The following is a 6,223-nucleotide window of genomic DNA, read 5'->3' as shown; positions in this document are numbered from 1 at the left end:
ATTGCGGTAACACCATGTAATAACAATCTTTAAATGAGTTGGGGTGGTTCTGAAAAGAACCGTTGGATTAACTCGACGTTTCGATCAGTATGCTCTGATCGTCTTCTGGAGAATGCTGGACTCTGATGCTGCATGCTTGTTCCTACTGACACGGTTCAGTGAGCACACCCCCCCCCCCCCCCCCACACACCACCCAAGTCTCCACAACAGGTTTCACCACGCATCATCGATATCACTTCCCGCCTCTATTTCCCGCCTTCATGCATCACCGCTGATCCGCCGCCCAGTACTTAAGCAGCATGCAGCATCAGAGTCCAGCATTCTCCAGAAGACGATCAGAGCATACTGATCGAAGCGTCGAGTTAATCCAACGGTTCTTTTCAGAACCACCCCAACTCATTTAGAGATTGTTATTACATGGTGTTACCGCAAACTTTTCTATATCTTACTTCCACCATGCAAAGTTTCAAATCCTACTTAATTATTTTGAGTAACTACTAATAGTGACCACTGCATTTAAACCACAATCCCATAATGTAACGAAATCGTTGGTTTAGTGTACCCTTCCCAACAATGAACTAATGTTTCAAAGAAATCTTTAAAATCTTAAAACGAATAATGGGACAAAATATACTAACAAGGGACAACGTGAATACCGCCAGTCGATCGACGAAACATTGGTTTTGCAATAAACCTGTCCCGTCCACTGTACTCTTGACTGTACGTGCACCGGCCATGGTGAGGAACTATATTGGACAGACTTGTTATGTAATAATATTGTATATTATCTACCTTTAGGTGCATCGTTAAATATGAACATTTCTAAATACAAAATTATGTATTCTGTACATTGTACATTCGTAAAAAGTACATAAAAATGTTGATTAGTTTTGTTAGGGCTTAAAATATACAGTACACGTACATGTATTGTGTAATGTTATGTGGAATGGTAATGATAAGATGAAATTGTCTTGTCTTGCATGTTTGTTCTTGCTGCCCTTTGCAATGGTGTCAATTCTGTAATAAATTTATTTAGAGGCTGGCTTTGAGACTGTTTCCCCACCCATGTCTAACACAACATAGAGCCTACTTGTTCTCCCTCTACTTGGTATCTGCTCTTTAACTCTGTAAAGCTTTCCTTTACATGGTTAGTTATAGAGCTAGAGCCATTATGACCAATTATGCTGTGCGGGATTGTCATATTATCATTCAATGAGACTGCCTGGAGCTCAGTGCCAACTCTCTTTACCAGTGAAATATTACCACGTTGTACATTTATACATGTACATTATTTATTGCTTTTGTTTCCACCATTTGCGTAAATGTTTACTTTGCGTTAACAGCTCTTTTTTGCTCTTTTATATGACACTTAAAATATGAAAGTTGTCACTACAATAATCATGAGTTTTGTTGATCTGTGCACTTGCACCAGACACTACGTGTTGTAAACTAAATTTAGATGTTCGGAAGTTTCCTTGATTGCGGCAGTAAATTGTTAACAATAGGAGTAAAAAAAGCAGGACAGTTCTTTTAAGAACTGAGAAGTGTCCCGAACCTCCGAGGCAGTAGAATAAAGCAGGAAAGTTCTCTAGGAAAAAATATTGGAGTGCTCTAAATCTGATTCTTCTTTTGTGTCGTTTCCATATCTATAAAATGAGAATGAGTGAAAATAGACCCTCCCTTGCACTATTAAAACTGGATTTAAAGCTTTATTATATTTGGATAAATACATCTCCATCACCAATGATTCCACTGTTAATTTTCACAAAAATGGGTCTCTTTCAAACTATTGGTTCAAGGTTAACATCGTATTTTGTATTCTCGTAAACATCGTTTATTTTTTGTTGCTGTTAATCATACGTATTTTCAGCGTGTTTGTAATTATGAGGAGTGGTCTTAAGTGTGAGTAAAACAAATTCCTCCGTGGGGAAAAAAAAAAAGTTCTCCAAGAACAAACTCTATCCTGGTAAGTAGAAACACACAAATGGTGTATCTGTTCTGGTAGGTAGATACACACAATTATGGTGTTACCGCAAACCAAATATATATTGATACCTCACCATGCAATGCCTCAAATCCTATAAAAGGAATAAACATGTACATGTACATGTACATGAACAATATAGTTGAATTATTGTTTTTCGCTTTTATAATCTACCTCCAGCAGATACATGTATGAATGAGATCCAGTAATTAAGCATGTAGGCCTATTAAAAAGAACAATGATATGATGTCCTATGACTGGATACGTGGTATAATCATCAAAGTAGGATACATTGTCCATAATAGTGATACGACCTGCTATGCTGCACGCGATTTGGAAAATAAACTGCTCACAAAAAGTAAGGAAACTTTTTTTCAATCCAGTATATTTGTTATTATTTAATACTCTCTTTGTATATGGTATATATCAATGCAAAGCTGAACTGTTCCTCTTTAAAATAGTACCACATTTGCAATGATTACATGTTGCTGAACTTGGCTACACGAATAACAATGAGGCAAAGTCACAAATCAAATGTGCCAAAATTACCGTTGTCTGTGTATGGTCAATCAAACCGATCAAGCTTTTCAGAACCATTAATGGTTTACACAATGATGTGCACAAGTGAGCTCATTGGACACAATAATTTACCCTCATCTCATGAAAAACCCCTTGTTTGATGGGTATTTGCAAGACGATATTCTACAGCCGAATGCAGTCCCATACTTGCAGACTTTGGACCAAATGCCATCTTTCAAGATGCCAACGCTCGCCCCCATCGAGCCCGACTGGTGACTGACTACCTGAAAAATGTTGGGGTGCACCGGATGGATTGGCCCGCTAACAGTCCACACCTGAATCCCATGGAACATCTGTGGGACCAGCTTGGCCTCGCTGTCCGTACCAGAACCACCAACACATCAACTGTGGCTGACCCATCCAGGATCCTTAATGGAGAATGGAACGCCATCCCTCATCATCAGCGCATCACAAGACTTGTGTGCAGCATAAGAAGGTGCCAGGCTGTCATCAACACCTTCGGATCATCCACTCGTTACTGAACTTTTTGTATCAATAGAGTGTATTAAGATCAGTAAGTTGTCTTGCTCTGTACCAAATTTCTTGTATCAATAAAGTGGATTAAGATCAGGAAGTTTGAATTACAGTGTCAATTTGATTGTTCATACAGTAACACAATAGTATTGCTAATTTTGGCACATTTGATTTGTGACTTTGTCTCATTCTCATTAACGTGGTGAAGTCCAGCAACATGTAATCATTGCAATTGTGGTATAATTTTAAAGAGGAACAGTTCAGCTTTGCAATGATATATACCATATACAAAGAGAGTATTAAATAATAACAAATATACTGGATTGAAAAAAGTTTCCTTACTTTTTGTGAGCTGTTTATATGAACCCCCGGACAGCAGGCTCACACGTGGACAGAATCTGTATTGTCCAATGTTGCACAATCTTTAGAGGTTTGCCCAAGACTCAATTGATTGAGCTGCCAATCTGTAGCGTACAATCATGTACATTTTGTACATGTGTGAATCCACAAAGTACACTTCGCTCAACAGAAGTCAAAATATTACACAATCAGATTATTGTCATAGCCGAGAGTTGTATCTGTCTCCAACGTCGACCCATCATATTAAGCGGCTACATCTCTCAGTATGAACCTCATCAGGTAAGTTTAAAGTGATGACCACCCGCCCGGACCCTGATCCAGACGTGAGAAATTGCCTAAAATTGGTTTTTCTGGGACCAGCCTCCAGTACCGGCTTGTAAACTAATACAAGTACATACATTGTGTATTCTGCCAAAACTTGTGTAAAAAATTGCTCAAATGCCAAGTTCCATGTGAGCTAGTCAAAAAGCTTGATGGACAATGCCCGTGGCGCATTCTGGGTACCGGTTGAAGCCGTTATATTAAAGGAAAAAACGATTCTGTCAAATGATATGTACTGTGTTTATAATAATAATAATGTATAATAATACACGGCTTTCATATATAGCGCCCATAACCCGCTTCAGAGGTTAAAAATATCAAGTTAAGAAAACATATAGACCAAATAAGAAAAACAGATTAACAAACTCTGCTTAAGAAAACTACAAATGACCAAAGACAACTATTCCAAATTTAAGCAAGTAAGAACAATGCTGGACAATTATAGGCTACTCGAAACGTCGAGTTAAACCAACGGTTCTTTTCAGAACCACCCCAACTCATTTAGAGATTATTACATGGTGTTACCGCAAACTCTTCTATATAGGCTACATTTTCTTTCAATTTGAGTTACGTTTTTGAAGGTGCTGTTGCGCAGTATGTTGCCGACCGAGGCGAAATGGCTTTTCGTACGATAAGTGCAATAGTATACACATAATGAATGTTTATGAGTGCAATGGTGCAAATATGCTCATGAGTTGAAAGATGGAATGTTCTATTCAACGAGGCGGAGCCGAGTTGAATGGAACATTCCAGCTTTCAACGAATGAACATATTCGCACCATTGCACGAATGAAAAACATTCATTATTTGTTTTATATAACATCCAAGTAGATCTTTGTCATTTTGATTGAAAGATACAACTTTCAAAACAAACAAAGCGTAGGCCTCCAATTTTTAATTGTAGAAGACGAATGCTAGTAATCATTTACTAATATGCCTTGCTGCGTTACCGAAGACAACGCGCACGCAGTGATGTTTTTACTCAGCTTTTTCGTTCCATCCGAAAAGTACCATTGCACGCTGGCAGCGTGCAATGGTACTTTTCGGATGGAACGAAAAAGCACGGTGAGTGACTCAGCGTGCAATGGTACTTTTATTTGCTATCACGTGACGGACAATCCTCCAATCAAATGGCAAGGATCTGCTTGGGTGTTATATAATACGTCACATCCGATAGCATTAGCAGTAATTATGGTTAAAGACAGTGGACAGTATTGGTAATTGTCAAAGACTAGCCTTCACAGTTGGTGTATCTTAAAGGCAGTGGACACTATTGGTAATTGTCAAAGACTAGCCTTCACAGTTGGTGTATCTCAACATATGCATATGCGCACTGGTGTGATGTGTCTTTAGACATTTTTTTGCCGGCTCAACCATACAGATACAGATAGCAAACCTGCGAAAATTTGGGCTCAATCGGTCATCGAACTTGCGAGATAATAATAAAAGAAAAAAACACCTTGTCACACGAAGTTGTGTGCGTTTAGATTTCGAGACCTCAAGTTCTAAATCTGAGGTCTCGAAATCAAACTCATGGAAAATTACTTCTTTCTCGAAAACTATGGCACTTCAGAGGGAGCCGTTTCTCACAATGTTTAATACCATCAACATCTCCCCATTACTCGTCACCAAGAAAGGTTTTATGCGAATAATTATTTGGAGTAATTACTAATAGTGACAACAAACAAATAAGCTTAGGTATGTGGTTGTATTTATTTTAGTAATACTTTGGATTCCGGAAGTGTCATGCTCTGTCATGCTTTACCAACCACAGGATTTTGTGATCCCTCGAGACTCGGGATGGCTATTCGGTGTCAATCAACGCGTAATAAGACTACAATACTGTGTTGAAATGTTACAACGAAAGGTATGTGACTTACCCCCCAAATTAGCCCAGTGATGGCGGTTTGTGCATGCAGTCAAGACAAGACGGCCGCTTATGGAATGTCCGGTTTTTTGACTCTCGAAACGGGACTGTGTTGCCTGCTGACGACCCTCTACAAATCCAATGTCAGTTGTAGTTTCTCACAAATAGTCCGTGGTCCACGACAGAAACCATGTAGCGTCTACTAACCGTTTGGAACTTCCCAGAATAACGAGTTAAACTCAAATTATTCACCGGCAAACGTCTGCAAACTTATTTACTAGAGTAAACACGACGAACAAACCACATGTTTCCGAAGCACCAGCGAAAAGTCGCATGGAAGAACTAACATTGTGCAGTGTACCAGTGCGAGCGAAGACTGGCGCTGACTGGCCCGTTCGTGTCACGTGACAACAATATTTACTTGGTAGACGGCGCGTGGTGTCCACGTGCGGATTGTGGCGTCTCTGCATGGCTTATACCGTGTGTCTAAAAAAAAACTATACACTTTTGAAATGGATGCCGAATAAAAAGTATATGATTCTGGAGGAAAAGGTTTAGGTGGATGGATAGCTAATGGTCTCAACTTTCACATGACACCAACAAGTCCAAAAGTAACTGATAATTGTGTGAACACTGCT

Source organism: Asterias rubens, chromosome 6 (genome assembly GCF_902459465.1).
Source record: "Asterias rubens chromosome 6, eAstRub1.3, whole genome shotgun sequence".
In the NCBI taxonomy this organism is placed as follows: Eukaryota; Metazoa; Echinodermata; class Asteroidea; order Forcipulatida; family Asteriidae; genus Asterias; species Asterias rubens.
This window is presented reverse-complemented; position numbering follows the sequence as displayed.